The sequence below is a fragment of the Myotis daubentonii genome, chromosome 4, assembly GCF_963259705.1.
Source record: "Myotis daubentonii chromosome 4, mMyoDau2.1, whole genome shotgun sequence".
NCBI classification, from domain to species: Eukaryota; Metazoa; Chordata; class Mammalia; order Chiroptera; family Vespertilionidae; genus Myotis; species Myotis daubentonii.
Genome location: NC_081843.1, coordinates 81808146 through 81827595, shown reverse-complemented (window position 1 = coordinate 81827595; position 19450 = coordinate 81808146). Strand labels below are relative to the sequence as shown.

At 43.8% G+C, this 19450-nt stretch overlaps 1 long non-coding RNA gene across 1 annotated transcript in view; it reads left to right on the top strand.

Moving 5' to 3' along the window:
* LOC132232438 (uncharacterized) overlaps positions 1–18194 on the top strand; it is a 107640-nt gene extending 89446 nt beyond the window's left edge. The window contains exons 2-4 of the long non-coding RNA XR_009452427.1: positions 12482–12552; positions 17463–17584; positions 17793–18194. This is a non-coding gene — a long non-coding RNA (uncharacterized LOC132232438). The remainder of the gene's footprint in view (positions 1–12481; positions 12553–17462; positions 17585–17792) is intronic.
* Positions 18195–19450: the final 1256 nt, after the last annotated feature.

The window sequence follows — 19450 nt, the reverse complement described above, 5'->3', positions numbered from 1 at the left end:
GGTGATCTAGTATGTTTTCTTTTATTTGACATAAGCACTATGTAACCCAATGTGTATTCCGTTTTTGCTATATCTGGCAGGAGCACCAAACTAAATTGAGCGTTCAATTTAAATCAATGGCCTCTTTCCAGGTACAATTCTTTTATACCCTCCTTATTTTTACTATTGGTTAAAACTATATTATGGCCAAGCTGGTGTGTCTCAGTGGTTGAGCATCAATCTATGAACCAAGAGGTCATGGGTTCAATTCCCGGTCGGGGCACATGCTCAGGTTGCAGGCTTGATCCCCAGTAGGGGGTGTGCAGAAGGCAGCCAATCAATGACTCTTTCATCATTGATGTTTCTATCACTCTCTCCCTCTCACTTCCTTTCTAAAATCAATAAAAATATATTTAAAAAACAAACAAACAAAACTATATTATGAAGAGATACATTTCAATTTAAAAATTTTCATATGGTAGAGAAAACTTTATAAGGGGTGCGCAAAAGTAGGTTTGCAGTTGTGAGTACATGAGACAGTTTATTCTTTTTTAAAAAAATTCTTTATTGTTTAAAGTATCACATATAGTATTACATATGTCTCCTTTTTCCCCCATTGGCCACCCCAACCCCCCAGCACATGCCCTCACCCCCCTACTGTCTGTGGCTAGTGGTTATGCTTATATGCATGCATACAAATCCTTTGGTTGATAAATTTACAATAGCCAAGATTGGGAGACATTTTTTTCTTGTATTATTTATTAATTGTTATATTATTTTCCATATGAACAATGGTAAAACTACTTTTGCCTACCCCTGTATAATCTCTGTTCTCAAATAGCCTCCAATTTTAGTTGTATATAGGTGTGACCACTATTAACTATGTGTTGTGTATCATCCCAGCTAATACACACACACACACACACACACACACACACACACACTTGTCTTCCATTCCAGACACCTTCCTTACACACACACTGACATATCAAGGGTGAGGAAAGTGGAGTGGTCCACTCCAGATGTAGACATTAAGAAGGTATATTGTGGAGGAGAACCAAGATGGCGGCATAGGTTAACGCCGGAGTTTGCTGCTTTGAACAACTACTTCAAAAGTGAAACCAAAAAACGGAAGGGACATCACCCAGAACCACAGGAACGCTGGCTGAGTGGAAGTCCTACAACTAGGAGGAAAGAGAAACGCATACGGACACTCAGAGGAGGCGCAGTGCTGAAGTCAAATTCTGAGGTGCGGAGTGCTCGGAGCGGGCTGGCGGCGGAGGGCGCGGTTGTTGTTTTCAATCGGGAGGGAGTCGCAGACTCTGAGCACCAGATCCGGGCGAGTCTTTAGGGACCCAGACTCAAACGGGAGAAGCGGGACTGTCTGGCTTCGGTCAGAGTGAGTGCAGCTTTCTCTCCCAGCTTTGCAGCGGGTGCTGGGACTCAGAGAGGCAGAGCCCCTGGGGACAGGACTGAGAGCCGCCATAACTGCTCTCTCTGGCCCACCCTGTTGATCCTGTGCGACCCGCCCCGCCCAAGCCCTGCACAGAGGCATTTGCCAGATAGCCTCAGGCAAAGGCTAGATTAGCACCTCCCTAGAGGACAGAAGTTCTCTCACTGCCGACACAGCTGATTCTCATAGCCACTTGGCCTGGAGGTCAAACCCTCCCTGGAATTAGCTAAAACAATCAAGATTTATCTATAAGACTGCGAACAAAGACCACTAGGGGGTGCACCAAGGAAGCATAACAAAATGCGGAGACAAAGAAACAGGACAAAATTGTCAATGGAAGAAATAGAGTTCAGAACCACACTTTTAAGGTCTCTCAAGAACTGTTTAGAAGCTGCCGATAAACTTAATGAGATCTACACGAAAACTAATAAGACCCTCGATCTTATGTTGGGGAACCAACTAGAAATTAAGCACACACGCACTGAAATAACGAATATTATACAGACGCCCAACAGCAGACCAGAGGAGCGCAAGAATCAAGTCAATGATTTGAAATGCGAGGAAGCAAAAAACATCCAACCGGAAAATCAAAATGAAAAAAGAATCCAAAAATGCGAGGATAGTGTAAGGAGCCTCTGGGACAGCTTCAAGCGTACCAACATCAGAATTATAGGGGTGCCAGAAGATGAGAGAGAGCAAGATATTGAAAACCTATTTGAAGAAATAATGACAGAAAACTTCCCCCACCTGGTGAAAGAAATGGACTTACAGGTCCAAGAAGCGCAGAGAACCCCAAACAAAAGGAATCCAAAGAGGACCACACCAAGACACATCATAATTAAAATGCCAAGAGCAAAAGATAAAGAGAGAATCTTAAAAACAGCAAGAGAAAGAAACTCAGTTACCTACAAGGGAATACCCATACGACTGTCAGCTGATTTCTCAACAGAAACTTTGCAGGCCAGAAGGGAGTGGCAAGAAATATTCAAAGTGATGAATACCAAGAACCTACAACCAAGATTACTTTATCCAGCAAAGCTATCATTCAGAACGGAAGGTCAGATAAAGAGCTTCACAGATAAGGAAAAGCTAAAGGAGTTCATCACCACCAAACCAGGATTATATGAAATGCTGAAAGGTATCCTTTAAGAAGAGGAAGAGGAAGAAAAAGGTAAAGATACAAATTATGAACAACAAATATGCATCTATCAACAAGTGAATCTAAGAATCAAGTGAATAAATAATCTGATGATCAGAATGAACTGTTGATTATAATAGAATCAGGGACATAGAAAGGGAATGGACTGACTATTCCTGGGCGGGAAAGGGGTGTGGGAGATACGGGAAGAGACTGGACAAAAATCGTGCACCTATGGATGAGGACAGTGGGTGGGGAGTGAGGGCGGAGGGTGGGGCGGGAACTGGGAGGAGGGGAGTTATGGGGGAGGGGGGAAGGAACAAATGTAATAATCTGAACAATAAAGATTTAATTAAAAAAAAAAAAGAAGGTATATTGTTAGAAAAATTGTAGAAAATAATAAAATATTGTAAAGGTCAGTCTGCTTTTTATTAGCACCATGCACCAGCAATTCTAAACAATGTCAGGGATAGAATACTCCCCCTATGGGTAGATCCTTCTCACTGGCCTGGTTTCCCCATTGCTGTAACACTGAAAATACACACACAGGCAACTGCATACATATATGTATATACATATGGAGGCAAATGTATAAATATGAGTGTGTATAATATATATCCTTGCAAAATACAAATGGAATAACATTATGCATTATTCTTAGACTATTTTTGTATTAATTTATATTGAACTTCATTCACATCATATCTTATATATTTGGTTCTTTCTTAATGATTGTCAGATATTCTATTATCTGAATATACAATAAATTTATTACCCAGGCCTCCTATGTTTTCACTATTAGCATTATAAATAGATGGGTTTTGCAATCCAGACTGAGAGTCTATTTCTTTTATTATGCAGATTGATCTCATTAACATCTATTTTCTATAACATATATTTGTTGCACATAATTTTATCACTATTTGGTCATAGTATATCTACATTCTCTGTTTATACTGTTGCCTTAAATAGAATTTTTATTTAAAATATTTAAAACTTTGATAAGTTTAACCTCTGATTCTTGTGTTATCAATGTTGTACAGTTTTATTCCTCATCATGAAAGAGGAGGAAAATTTATATTTCACATTTCCTTCCAGCTTCTTCTCCTCTCTCACTTATTATTATTATTTTTTGTATTACCAAGATTTACAACATACAGATCTGAGCTCTGGAAATGTAACTACTTACCCAGTGGTCACCAACAATCCCTTCATCCATGGCTTTCCTGTTCATGTGACTTCAAACATTTTTACTTATCTTTGGGTTGGCTTGATTTTATCTTTTTTTTTTTAAAAGAAGGGTTCATAAGTGCTATGTTATAACTTTGCATCATTAAAACTATCTGTTACCTTTAGACATAAAGCAAGTATTTTTTTCTTCTTTATTGATTTCAGAGAGGAAGGGAGTGGGAGAGAGATAGAAATATTAGTGATGAGAGAGAATCATTAATTGGCTGCCTCCAGCATGCCCTGGACTAGGGGATTGAGCCCACAACCCAGGCATGTGCTCTGACCGGGAATTGAACCGTGACCTCCTGGTTTATAGGTCGACGCTCAACCACTGAGCCACACTGGCCGGGCAAGCAAATATTTCTTGGGCCACACATTTTCTCCATCAGAATTCTCAAGATATTGTTTCACCAACTTCTTGCATTGAATGTTGCCGCGGAGAAGGCTGAGGTCAGTCATTTTCTCCTTTTGGGGAACATGCTTTTAATTCCTGAATGTCCTTAAGATTCTGTTTTGATTCTTTTTTTTAAAAGTTATCTTTATTGTTGAAAGTATTACAGATGACCCCCTTCCCCCCTCCCATTGACCCCCTCCACCCTGAACCCTCCCCCCTCTCCACCCCAGAACTTCACCACAGTATTGCCTGTGTCCATGGACTATGCACATATGGATATATGTTCTTTGGTTAATCTCCATTCCCTCTTCTCCCTCCCCCTCCCCTCTGAAATCTGTCAGTCTGTTCCATGCGTCCATGCCCCTGGACCTGTTTTGTTTGTCAGTGTATTTCGTTCATTAGATTCCACACAGAAGTGAGGTCGTGTGATATTTGTCTCTCTCTGTCTACAACCAGTAATTCTTGCTTACAACCTATGTCTGTTCAATCTTAAAGTGCAGGACTAGGAGAACTTGACTGTGGTAATTTGATAAAACAGGATTAAAATAGGAAAGAAAATTATGTGAGTGAAATGGTATCTAGATAGCTTTGCTCTCTCTCTAGTTCCCTTCCTACAACATGGAATTAAAATCCAGAAGATACCAAAGTGTGTTTTGCTTCAGTTTGTCAGAAGGTTGGCTTATCCAGCAGGTTTCACTCTGTATTTAATATGTTTTCATAAAAACATGATTGTTGCATCTAAGACAAAATATAAAGTTAGAATATCATATAGATTAAACAGTTTCAAGAAGGGTTTCGGTAAACCTTTGAAAGTTTTAACCTCAAAGGGAGAGGTTTTAAAAACACCAATCTTGGATCTGATCTCCCAACCTTATATTTATTAGCTTCCATTCACGAAGATAAGTAGAAATTTCTCCAGGGGGTTATTTGGAATGCTTTTCCTGGTGAGGTGAGATTCCTTCCCGTGGTGCTTTCAACTGGAGTAGAATTCAGTGTAAACAGAGTCCCCACACAAAGCACCTACATGGCCTCTCCGTGTTGCAGATCTGTTGGTAGTGGGAGTGAGGGATGGAGGACACTCTTATTTAAAGAGATCCATGCCTGGCACTGTGCTGGACATTTTCCATGCATTATCTCGCTTAACTTTGACAAACAAAAGGATGAGGAAGTTAGAGCCAGATGCCTAGGATCGAATTCTGACTCTGCCAACTCAAATTCTAGGCAAGATTGTTTAACTTCTCTCTGCCTCTACTTTCTGGTGCAGAAGATGGGGACGACAGCAGCCACTTGAAGGACAGTTGTGAGGAGTAAATGAGGCGATGTGTGGAGAACTCCCAGCAGGGGGCCAGGAGTCTCACCAGCATCCATAACATGTCTGGTTATGTCCATGTTATTGCTCTTATTACTTCTGCTTTATAAATAAGGAAACTGGGACCTACGGAGGGAGTGCCTTTTGCCATGTCACCCAGCCAATAAAGGGAGCCGGACCTAGACCCTGGTCTGACCGATTGCAGAGGCTAAGCTTTAACAGGATATTCTCTAACCGTTTCACCACACCCAACATCGAAGTTCAAATTTGGGGCTCCAAGTTCTTTGGGGATACCGTGTGCTGTAACAAGACAAAATGCCTTTGAACTTCCACATACAATAGATGCATTCCTAGGAATGGTATTCCTGGCTTTCCTTGGCTTTCATTCTGTGAATAATTTTGTGACTGAGCCTTTCTTTCTTGCTCAGTATCTTCATTTAAAAAGACTCATAAACACATTTGAATCCCATTTTACTCTCTGGAATCTCTATTATTCTTTCAGAGTTTTCATCCATTTACTACAGAATTAAGCCTCAGCTAGAGTTACTCATAGGAGAAGCTCAGTACCATTTGCCAAATGTCACCAGGAATTGCGCTAATATGGTCCCTTTACCACCTAGTTGGTGCACTCTGAAAATGTTTTGCTTAGAAGAAAAGATTGTTTTATGTAAGCCCGCATAGGTGTTTATGTGAAAGAGTTGGTTTTGTTTTGCTTTTTAGAAGTGTGCAATAATAATATAGTGATGAGCATATAACTTTTGCTCTTTAAACATTTTTAAGAATTATTATGCTCAAAATAAATGGGAGCACAGTTGATTCTCATTATTTGAGGCAATTATGTTCTATATTGTTGCTGCAGACACTGAATTAGTGAATATTGAACCATATTGAAATACGGGGTTAGGTTCCTGTGAGGCTTCGATCACATTTTCATCCATCAATAAATGCATAACTTTGCTTTAGGTGTCTGTATAAAGACACCTAATTTAATAGTGTTGACTCATTAACATTGAGCTCATGGCCATCAGCTCTGTAACTCATGCCTGAACCAAGCATAGCTCATGTGTAGTATATCTTTTTAAGGCACGTCACAGCCTACTTGTGCTCAGGAATGCCAGTTAGCACTTCAGCACTACACGTGGGGACCACTTTACACAGCGCAGTCACCAATAAACAGCACAAACATGCAAAAACGTGGCACTAAGCATCCCGCGAAAAGGACGCTTGCCTGCAGTATGCGAGCTGACACAGAGCGTCATCTTGTTCGCCCTCAGCACAGGAAACATGTGCGCTGGGCCATTCAACATTGTCACTGCTTTGAGCACGCACAGGAACGACTGTGGAAGGACCCCCACATTGATTTTGTGGTTACAAACAAATTCTAACAAGTAGGCCAATTTTCAAATAGGGAATCTGCAAATAATGAGGGTTGACTGTATTTTGCTTGCAAAATGTCCCTTTTTGCCCAGTTTCAAGTTTTAATTGGGAACTCTCACAGCTTAGTTGCATGAATGGCCTACATACTGGTCTTTCTGTATTAGGCTCTCTGCCCTGTAACTCTTGGTCCCCTCCTACTTTCATCCCAGGCTTGGCCATGTGACTTGGCTTGGCCAATGGGATGTTAACAAACCCGTTGAAGTGGGAGCTTGAAAAGTACATGCTCACTTCCTCTTTCCCTCTTGGAGCCCTGGGCCAGCCTGCAAAGGGTGTGAGAGACACGTGGAGGAGAGCTGAGTGGTCTCAGAAAAGGGCATTTAGCCCAGCTGGCCCTCTAGCTGACAACATATGGGTGACAGAGCCCCACTGAAATCAGGCAAACCTGCCTCCAATCAGCTAGCCCCTCCACCCAATCCATAGACCATGAGACATAACCAGCAGTTTCTGTTTTAAGCCGTTAAATTTGGGGCGGTCTGTTCTGCATCATTAACTAACTGATGCAGGAACTGCAGCACCTCTGGTTTTAGTTTGGGGACTTTGGCCTTCTAGGTCCTCTGGAAGGGCATCAGGCAGCTACTTCAGCTGAAGGTCAGTGCCGGCCTCTCCATCATGTGGGAGGCTGAAAAGGAGATCAATTATTTCAATATAGACCAGGGAAGAAGGAAGAAAAAGAATGGTTAGGAGGGAAGGGCATGAGATTGGGGTAGAACCGGGAGTACAGTTTTCCACATCTTCCTACCCAGGTCTTAAGGATTAGCTTCCCATCCTTTTAACTTAACGTTGGCTTGGTTAAAACAGGACCTAGTTTTTAAAACATTTCTTTCACTGGCAATGGTGGTTATTTTATGTATTTCACATGGAAAGAAAAAAAGGCAGCCAGGGAAAAGGAGGGGTAGAGGTGGAAAGAAGGGAGTGAATTATGTACAGAAAATAATTTCTCTCGTTTCAGCCTCAGAACACGAAGGGAAATTCACAAGGGGTACAAGACATCCATAACTACAGTATATTCTTCGAGAAAAGCTGCTGGCCCCAAGGCATAATAAAAGTTACACTTAAAGAATACCATAAACCTTTTAAAAGTCACATTTTGAATCAAAATAATTTTCTTATGAAATATTAATTCTCACAATGAGTCGTAAAATATGAACACAAAATAGCTTAGGCTATTTTTATTTCAGGCAATAAAGCCAAAATTTCTTAGAGAAAACGACAGCTACTCCGAGGTAGCTCTCAGAGTCCGTGAGTGAAAATGTGAGTCTAAACTGCCCTCGGATTCTGTCCCAGCTTTTCACCCCCAGCTCCTGCGCAGCGCCAGGCTCTGTAGAGGGCGCCGCGGGGGGCCCAGCCCAGGCTGTCAGAGGGGAGGCCCACAGAGGGGGGGCCAGAATGCAACTTCAAGGTAACTCGCCGTTCTTTGGTGCCTCTGAGCTTTTCTCCTGGACACTGGCTTTTAAAAATAAAAAGGTGGACCTGAGCTAAAGACACAAATCAAAGGCAATTATTTTAAAATGTTGGGAAAAATTTAACTCACTTATAAAAGGATGGCCCTGAGTAGAATTGAATATTGTATAATTAACTCTGAAAATTACCTTGTGGAAATGTATGCTAATGTAGCACTTTATAGTTAATGTTAAAACGATTATCCATTTTACTGTTGGGAGTTTTGGTATGACAAATATAGGTTGTAGGATGTATTCCTGCGATAACATGGGTCTCCGGAGTCAGACTCCTCAGGTTCAAATCTTAACTTTACCGCTTACAAAATCTATAACTTTAGGTAAATTTCCTAATCTCTTTGTGCCTCAATTTCCTCATCTGTCAAGTGGTGGTAATAATATTACCTGCTTCACATGTTTGCTGTGTGAATTAATGAGATGATGTATGTAAGTAGTTATTATTGTCAGTTGTTATTAAGTACTAGAGGTCCAATGCATGAAATTCATGCAAGAGTAGGCCTTTGCAGCTGCAGTGGCTGCCTCGATTTCTCCCTTGCAGCCGTGGGCAGCTGCCTCGATCCCGCAGCTATAGTCCTGGCTGCGTCCTGGAAGGACGTCTGACCTAATTAGCATATATGCTTTTATTATTATAGACTAGAGGCCCAGTGCAGGAATTCATGCCTGGGTGGGCTCTGGCTGGCCTGGCCCCAATTGGGGTGGGTCAGGGCTGGGCCTATTGGGAGGAGGAGACAGCGGGAGGTTAGCTGGCTGGCCCGCCTAGATTGGAGGCCTGATCAGGGCCGGGCGGCTTGGGGGAGGGGCCTAGGGAGATTGGCTGGTGGGTCCCATCCCTGATTGGGGTGGGGGGGATGATTGGGGGTGGAGCTGGCTGGGTGGGAGGGGCTGCAGGCAGTTGGCCAGCTGGCCCTGCCCCTGTTTGGGGTGGGGGGGCCAATCATGGTGTGTGTGGGGTGATCAGGGGCGGGCTGGCCAGGGGGAGGGGCTGCAGGAGGTTGGCCAGCTGCCCCACCCCCTGTTGGGGTAGGGGGACAATCAGGTGTAGGGCCGGCTGGGGGAGGGGTTGCTGGCTGATTGGGGTGGGAGAGGCCGATCAGGTTGGCTGACTGGCCCCACCCCCAATTCATTGGCCACAGTGGGCGTCATAGCAACCAGTCCTTCCTGTCTTTACAGCATTCTGGTCGCTGGCTTTTTATATATATAGATTCAACTAGGAATTTATATATATATTCAACTAGGAAGCCAAGGCCTTCATCTGGTATTTCCCAAATCCATTCCCTGACTTGTCCCTAATGTTGGTTCCAGTTCCACCAACATTCACGCCCTCCTCTTGTTTTCTCCCAGAGTAGAGGAATTTCAGGCATCACCAGGAGAGTCTTTTCCTACCAGACACACTGCCCTCTGTGAAATGTGAAACTGACAGGGATCCTTCCAGGCCTGGCTAACCATGCCTCATGCAGCTTCTTTGTCTGGGAGACTAGAGGCAACAGATCTGCCTGAAGACTTGAGAGCCCCACTCCGGGCTGCTGGGGACCCCTCAGCAACTCTCCTCAGTTCCCTCAACCTTTCTGCTCCTCTCTGTTCCTCAGGAATCCCCCTGGTTGCTGGTGGAGACACCCCTGGCTGGGCAGGGCTGAGCCCTGCGGGGACATTTCCTGAGGCTGTTTAGAGTATTTGTTTACATTTTTGTTGGATGTCAGTGTGTTGTACTTGAAAGTATCTGAACTATGTTTCTCTACAAATTGGCTCATTCATATTTTCCTACTTTACAGCGGCCTACTCGATTGCAGCCCCACATCTCTGGGGGTTTCCTTCTCAACCCGAGGAAACCCCATGCAGCTGGTGGGCGCTGAGGCCCAAAGGCACCAGAGCAAACAGTGTTCGCCTCATTTTCCTCCGGACGCTTTTTCAAATCTATTTCAGTGCAATTACAGTGCAGGGCCTCTGGCAACTCCCTCTCAGACCCACCAGGCCACCCCCCTGATTGACTGTCAATAGATCAATTCTCATCTTGCCTTACTTAACTCACATGCTCTCTTGAGCTGCCATTACAGAAGGAACACGAAGTGTGGGGGTCACCGGGCTAGGAAATCATTTGGAGCCGCACAATGAGGTGCAGTATGGAAAGGCCTGACTTCAGCTGACCCAGCCTCCAGCCGTAATTCCACATCGCCATCCACACTGACCTTCATCAATCTTTCCTCTTCCAATTAGCCCCCTCCCCCGGAGAACGGTGGCGGGCTCAGTGCCACGGCTTCCAGGAACAAAGTAAATTAGGAGTCAGGTCTCTGAGTCGTTCCTCCTTTCCTCAGGAAAGAAAAGGTCCCCACTTCCAGAAAATGGGGTTCAAAACAGAGCAAAACAGAAAATGCTGTGGAGAAACATAATGCCATTTCTGCGAGACGGAGCCGTGCACACAGCATGTTCGTCTGGGGGAGACCAAAAAAATGAGTGAAGACTGAGGCAGACTGTGCGATGCTATTTAAATGAAAGCATAACAGTAATGGCCAATGTTGGCTAAGCATGTACAGCATGCCACACATTGGGACAAGAGATTGCCATGTTTTAGCTTATTTGATTCCCGTGACAACCCTATTCTTCATTAGAAGGCCTATTTGCTTACCATGTGCTCAATAAATAAGAAGGAATGTAGGTGTGCCAGGGGTAATATGTTCAAAATGTTAAGCCTGTGCATTTTATTTTTCTCCCCCATAATGCCCAGCAGCCATTCCCTCCCACACTGCATCTGGGGAAGGGAGGCAGGGTTGTGGGATGTGATACAGGAAGGTCAAGGATAGAAAGGAAAAGGAGGAGGGAATCCTATCCTTCCCATCCCCGAGGGTTGTGGAAGAGAAGGGGATAGGACAGGGGAAAGACGTGGTGGCAACGTGCAGATCCTGACTCGCTTCCTCTGGCCGGAGTCCAGGGAATATATGAACGTGTGTTAATGGTGGGGTGAGGGAGCACTATTAGGTCCAGGTGACAGAGAGATCCTGCTGAAACACCTTGTGTGGGTCTCATGAATAGTGCCTTGAAGAATAAACCACACCCTGGGCTGCCGGGCCGCAAGGCAGAGAGAAACCCTGAGTGAGAACTCTGGAGCCTGGAATAGGTTGAAATGGATGTAGAGGTTTCTGCTGGTCAGCAGGGATGACTGGCTTTCTCCCTACTATCCATTCTTTTCTCTTTCTAAGTATCAGAATCCAAATTTAGGAGCAGAAAGACTACGTTGCAACTAGATATGCCCAAAGAACTGAATTATAGATGATGAAATGTAAGCAAAAGTGTGAGTGGAACTTCTGATATGGATCCTTAAAGGAAGCTGACCCATCAGAGATATACTCCCCATACTTTTTCGTATTGCTTGGAGTTGGACACAATGGCAGGAGCTTCAGCTGCCATCCTGTACCATGAGGTGATCCTGGGTGTAGAAACATACCCACCAAAGCACAAACATAGGCAATCTGGATCCTTGATGACTCCATGGATCCACCTCTAGATCCTATATATTTTTTAAGTGAGAGAAATGTGACCCTAAAATATATCCAGTCTGCTTAGAGTTAGACTGGAGAGATTGAGGGAGCAGGTGGGAGTGAGAAGGTGGACTCATGAGGAGATGGATTCACAGTGATTGGGGTCAAGTGAAACTGTAACTAAGGACTATGAGGCCGGCTTCTTAGTCCAGGAATTGAATGGGAGCCACAGATTTTAGGGGTTCACAGTTCCAGTAAGGGCCCAAACTAAGTCCATGTCAGCAGAGGTGGTCCACCAGGCTCTGATTTAGCCAAGAGAATAGACAGAAATATGAGAGGTAGATATCACAGTTAGATGGCAGGAGGCCACCCTGCCACCGGGCAGAAAGAAGAGACCAGAGGAGTCAGGCGATAGTACAGGGAACGCCCAGATGTATCTTAATGCCACAGGAAGCTCCCCAAAGGCCCGCCATCTGGAAAGGAGAAATGGGAGGGAGCGGAACTGCAAGATTGGGTGTTTATGTAAGAGCCGGCATGAACTAAAGAAACTGTTGTGTTGGGTTGGGCTGATTGCCAGGGCGTTGAATTACATTTTATTCCCCTCTTATGTCCAGTTGGCAGCGGAGGATATGAAGAGGATCAGACCAGACACTGGAAGAAAAGATGCTAGCTACATGTGTTTTACGTGAGTGTAGTATCTGCATTGGCTTTACCATGACAAGGACATTTTATCCCCATTTCACAGATGAGGGAACTGAAGCTCGGAGAAACCTACTCACTTCAAGTCACATAACTATCAACTATATTCATTTTTAATATTTCTAACAAACGAGATTTGCAGCTCAATCTCCTTTGTTCCAAGAGAAAAAGGACTGGTAGTCGCCACAGCCACAGTTCACTTGGTCTCTGTGTTCAGTGTTGGGTGGTAGGTCAAACCAGAACCCATTTTCAGAGCCTCTCCACGTCCAAACTCCTTTCTGCTACATCATGCAGCATTTAGGAACTGAATGATCTTGATTTGACTCCAAAATACATCAGCATATGGATATTAACCTATTATTCTTGGCTCCTGAGACTATCAACATATACTTGATTTTTGAAATGATAACCAAAAGCCTGTAGATCCACATATAAAGTGGCTAAACTGAGTCTCATAGACTTACAGGCTACTGATTCACCAGGGTGCCACTGAAACGAGATGATAGTGGCCAAATCTAAACACTGACCTTGGATCCTTGAGCAGTCTTCATAGTTATATTATTCATTCATTCATTCACACACTCTTTTATTCATCAAATATTTTTTGAGTGCTTATATCAAGCCAGGCACAGACTGAGCGGGAAGAAAATAACTGGGAATAGCTAGTTAGAGGCTGATCTCTCAAGGCACTATTGTCCATTTATTAGTCTGCAAACTTTCCTACATCAAATATTCCAATTATTCCAGAAAATTCTATTTAATCTCCCAAATAGAGGCCATCTAAATAGAAATAAATGGCTTGTAAACTAAAATGTCTAGGGAAAGTAAAAAGATGTGAGAGAGGGTATATGTATCTCTTCTCCTTTATTAATTTCTAGGGTTTACTTTCGCAAACTATCGATAAGATTTATATTTATGATTTATACTCTATCCAGCTATATTTATCTATAAAAATGTTAAATGAGCATATCCTTTGACCCAACAATTCCACTGTTTCACTTTTAGGAATTTATGCTGTGGATATGCTTGCACATATGCTGAAACATACATACATACATACATGTTTATGTATATATGTATATATTCACTGTATATTGTCTAAAATACCAAAAGTCTGAAAATGACCTCAATGCCCATGAATATGGAAGTGATAGAATAAATTAGAGCAGATAGTAGGATACTCTGCAGCCATTAATGGGAGTGAAGTAGAACCATAGCTCTCCTTCTGCAGATCTAACATGGAGCAATTCCAGCACACAGTGCTACGTGGGAAATTCAAGGGACAGAAGTATGAATACATTGCTGCTATTTCAGCAATAGACTATTGGGTGGAAAATTTTAGAGAGAAACCAAAAATGAAAGAGAATATTTCTTTCTCATGATTATTATAAAAGCATGTGTTAGGAGAGAAAACCCAAAATTTGTGCAGTGTGTCCTGAGCATGAATCTAAAAGACAAATTAGCTCCTTGTAATAATATCGATATTTACATTCCACTCAAAGTCTCCATGCTCATGACGTGGCTCAGGTAAGTGAGGCTTTAAATCAGGAGGCCGAGAGAATGAGGAGTGGCTGCCACACGCTGTCCTCACTCTCCCTCGGATGAGGTAAGAAGAGGTCTGGGGAAAGTAAAGGGACTTCACAGTTTGGAACTGAAGTGGGGAAGGGGACGGAGAGGTGGAAAGCTGTGGGCCAGAGGCCCTAGACTCTGTGGGGAGATGGAAAGCAGCCTTTCTTGCTCCTTTCCTGTTTTTTTCCCTGGTTCTGTCAGTGCGGAAACCTCACAGTTGGGAAGTGCTGCCCACCACCCACATTTGGAGAGGATGAGCTGAAGGAGGAAGAGGAGGAGGAAGGCAAGTCCTCCAGGAGCAGGTCCCCCAGGTGTCCCATCGTCCCCGGCATCTTTATGCTCCTGAAGCTGAGGATTCATTAATCATTCCGTTGGACAGATTTGTGGTGGGCAAACAGCTCTGTACCACCATTTCCCTTGTGAATAGAATGTGAGCACAATAAAAATATTTGCAAAAGTGGGTGACAGGTGGGCTGATTACAGAACACTCTCATTTGTGGTCATGAAATGGGCCTTTGAAGCTGGGCACCTGGAATGCTGGCAATCCCTTTCCATGACGGAGTTGTCAACTCCACACAGTCCAGCGTCTGGTTCCACAGGCTCTTCCAGAACCCCATGCGAGTTTCCCACAGCTTCCCCACGATCCCGGTCTCTCCTCCCCTCCATGGATGAATCCACCATGGATTCTGCTTTCTTCATCTCCCTGTCTCAGTATCATCTAAAACTCATCCCATCTGGCTACAGCCCTTCACTGCAGAGGAGCAGTTCACGTCTGGGGGAAGAGATATGGGAGGAGATGGCCCTCACTTAGCATAGAATGAGGCATGGCACCTGCCCCTTCACCTGACCCATTCCTGAATCTTCTCCTTTTCCTAATTCCATTTAGAAAGTGAAGTATGAAAGTGGAAATATCGACATATATTTCATTTGCAGGAACAATAAGCAATTCTGATGGAGGCTGACATGTGTTAGCTTCTGTGGGTGCACGGATGGCCCAGAATCCTGGAATCTGCAGGTCACCACTGCAATGGGTGATGGAGGCCTGCCCTTCCCCCTGCACATCTGGGCTTTGAATAGCAGTGTTGTAGAGTGCCTTCCAAGGTTGCACAGCTCCCCCCCCCCCCCCCCGCCCCACACACACAGCTGAACTTGAAGCCAGTGCAAGATTCTGCAGGGGAGGTTGTGCCCACATGGCTTAGACACAGTGATTTGGTGCATTTGGAGGTTGGTCTTCAAAGAAGAAGGGGAGGCTCTATGGTGCCATTTCTCCCATGCGGTGGTGACATCAGAGCTCTGCAGGGGTCAGGACCAAGGATGTGAAGTTCGTACACACTTTCAGGGCTTGTGCATTCCTTCACCCTCTCACCCTAGGGTGCCCACTCCCCAGAGCCTCTGGCCACAAATGTCACACTAGCACCCTCCTCACTCCTCCCCCCTCACATCACTCATTCCTCCTATGGGCCCACACCTCCCTCTCCCAGCAGTCCCTCCAACGACCCCCTCCAGCCCCCACCGCACCACTTCTAAGGCACCTTTCACACTCTAACTGGGCAGATCTGGGTAGATCTGTCCTCTTTCCCCAACCTCGTGAGCTCTCAGGATAGTGGGGAGCTGGGCTGATGCACTAGCCGTGGGCCCCAGTGAGTGAAGATGAGCAGACCAGGGATGGGGCATCTCCAAGGGACACATGTTGGTGATGAGCTTTGGCTGTTCTTGGTGAGCAGAACCATGGAACATGGAACCAGAAACCAGACAAGGTTCAGAGGTTCTGCCAAATTCCTGCCTTAGCATTATAGAATGTTAGCAGAGGGAAAGACTGCAGAGAGCGAGACCCCGTCTTCTACTCAGTGTTCCACATTCCTGACCTGCTCGCTCAGCATCTGCTTGCACACTTCTAGTGGTGGATATCTCACTGCCTAGGAAGGAAGTCAATTTCATTTTGGGTCCCTCTACTACTGTCACCTAAATTTATCTCCTTGTGACTTCTAGTTAATCCAGCGTCTACTCATGGATAACACAGAATACTTTATTTTTCCAGATGGTAAACCTTTAAATATTAAAAAGGAGAAACCAGGTTCCTCCCTGTCTTCCACAGTCTCCTATAGGCTCTGCATCTTTAGTCTCCTAGACACTCTCATTTGGACACACTCTGTTTTATCAAGAGAGTATTAAAAAGTGGACAAAGCATATGTTTTGGAGTCAAACAATGGTTCATACCTAGGCTCTGCTTGTACATTCACCTTGGAACCTCAGCACCATCATCTGAAAATGGGGATGAAACACTATAATGAGACAGTCATTACTGTGTAAACTCAGGCATTCTTGACTGGTTCAGATTAATCCCCATCTGTACAGGCATATGTGGGCTCAATGGTTCCAGTATGAATCAGAAGAAAACAAAGAATGATCTTGATCACATGTTGGGTGGCTTCCAGTGAAGTGAAGTTCCCCTTGGCCAGCATAGTCTCTCAGGATAGTGATGGGTATGCTTTCTTGAGTGGAGGTTCCCACTCTGAATGCTCAAATGGTCCTTTTCACAATGCTCTGTCCCCCCACTCTTCCTGGGTAGAGATCCCTTTGTTTCCTTGGACAACTCCTCTTTGCTCAGCTCCCAGGCTCCTGGGCACAAGAGTTCAAGTCAATGGAAAGATAGGTTACCTCCTCTCAGTTGGTGGAATGGGATGGGCTTAAACTTCAAATCTAGCTGGTGTAGTAAAGAAAGGAAAGAAAAGCAAAAGTTATGTTTCTATATTAAAATAGTCTGAAGTTTCATCACCACCACAGCAGCAACCTTAGCAGGTTATTAGGAGGGTCAGCGATGTGGTGCCAGAAATGCCCAGCACATGCCCTGGCCTGGCCATGGAGGATGCTCAGTGAGTGACAGCCATTATCCTCCCTAGCAGTAGTTCTTTGCCTGGGCAAAGTGAGGTGGAAATATAATTTCCCTTAATTAGAGCACCCTTCTTTCACTGAATCATGTCGAGGCTGCAAAACCATTGTTGGGACCTGCATCAAGCTATTAACTGACAGTGAGCTGTCATAAACTAAACTCCCTAGAGTTATATTTGTATATGAACCAGATGCAGTTTAGTCAGGTCTCTCCTGTTCATACTTCTATGATTACATTTAAAACTTGTGGTGCATAATTTTATTTTTAACCCTTATGTAATTTTGTTTCAGAACTCTCTAACCCTTAGCTTTCTTATCTGAAAAATCTGGGCTTAATGATTCTGAAGGCCTTGTCCAGCTCATATTTCAAAAGTTTGTGTTCATCCTTCAACTCTTCCAGAAATTTAACAAATCTCTCACATTCAAATTGTTTTTCAGGTCTGCCTCCTCAGTGAAGCTGGGACTTTATGCTTATCTGGCAACTTCCAGCCCTAGGATCAAGACAGAACTTGGCCAGAGGTGACAATTAATTTTATGTGTCAACTTGATTGGGCAACAAGGTACCCAGATATTTGGTCAAATACTATTCTGGGTATTTCTGTGAGGGTGTTTGGGGAAGAGATTAACATTTAAATCTATAGATTGAGAAAAGCAGATTGCCCTCTCATTGTGGGTGGGCCTCATCCAATCAGTTGAAGGCCTGAATAGAAAAAAAAAAGGCTGGCCCTCCCTGAGTAAGAAACTTTTTTTTGCCTTAATTGCCTTTAGGTTGGGATGTTGGCTTTTTCCTGCCTTTGGACTCCAATTGGAATATTGGCGTTTTGGGGTTGCAAGCCTGTGAAGTTATAGACTGAAACCACACCAATGGTCCTCTTGGTTTTCAGGCCTTCAGACTTCGATGAAGCTAACTCATCAGTTCTCCTGGGTCTCCAGCTTGCTGATTCACCCTGAAGATCTTGGGGCTTGTTACTTCCACAATGACATGTGCCAATTCCTCATAATAAATCTGTGTGTGTATGTCTGTGTATGTGTGTGTGCAGGCAGAGTGATAAAAAGTAGGTTTACAGCTGTATGTGAAACACATAATTTATTCTTGTATTAGAATTTATTAATTACTGTATTTTCCATACCAACAACTGTAACCTACTTTTGCCCACCCCTGTATACATATATCTCCCATTGGCTCTGTTACTCTGGAGAATCCTGACTAACACACCAGGTGAGTTTGTCATCTATATTGACTGAATCTCATCAATCAACACACTAAAACAGGGTCAGCAAACTATACCCCTCTGGCCTGCTTTTGTAAATAAGTTTTACTGGAACACAGGTAGCTATGCCCATATGCTTATGTCCTGTCTGTGCTGCTTTCACAACCTTCACACTCTAATGAAGGCATGAGTAGTTATGGCAGAGACCATCCATCCTGCAAAGCCTGAAATATTTACTATCTGTTTTCTTTTTGTTGTTGTTCTCCAGAAAAATGCTGGCTGACTTCTGCTCTACAATATAGTTGTTCGCTCTATCTCATCCACTCATGCTTCTTTTCTTCTTGATTTCCTTTTTTCTTTATTGTCTGTGTAGCAAATGTGGGCTGTGTCCATCTCTGAACTGGGAGCCTTTTGCTTCAAGCTGGTTCCTGAGATGCTACCTAGAAATTGCTGTAGTAGAAGAGAGGGACTATTTCTAGAACCATTCACTGAGCCAGCTAGATTTCCTACTTCTGCCACTATCAACTACAGATCAAAATATAAGGAAACAGACCTAGCGTAAGTGAGAGATTGAAGTGAGATGTCAGAAAGAACTTCTCAATGATACTGGTACCCACAGACATTGTTCCCCTTAGAATTTTTGGAACTTTACCCGGAGCACCTTGGGAATGGCACAGGAGCAACCTATGGCATGCAGTTTAGGTGTGACTCTGTTCTGAGCTGGGAGGATACATGAGGTCTGTGTTTTCTAAAACATAGTATGGTTTGCATTCAACAAAGAGCGTATGACATTTTCAGGTGCTATGTGAATCAACATTTCTTATTTTAATGTTAATTTCTTAATTTTAACGAATGAAATAAATATTCCAATTTCAATATTTATTAGAAAAAATAATAACTAGCACACCTAAGCTCTAATTTTCTGGTCATGATTACCTAGAATAGGGTCACACAAAAGTGAATCAATAGACAGTTAATTTAAACTATTAAATGAATAAAAATTACAGGTATTGCACAGAAATGGCAAAAATCTCAAAGGTAGAGCAAGACCACGGAGGCTGGGGAAACGCGGGACGCAATTACAGGGCTTCTGCCCTTGCCTCTTGCTCCCATGACCTTTGTAAGGGATCTAACACAATTTAGATCTTTGAGGTCTCTTTCTCTCACCCACTGTCAGTGTGACAGGAGCCTTCGGCCTGGCTAATGTGATTTCAG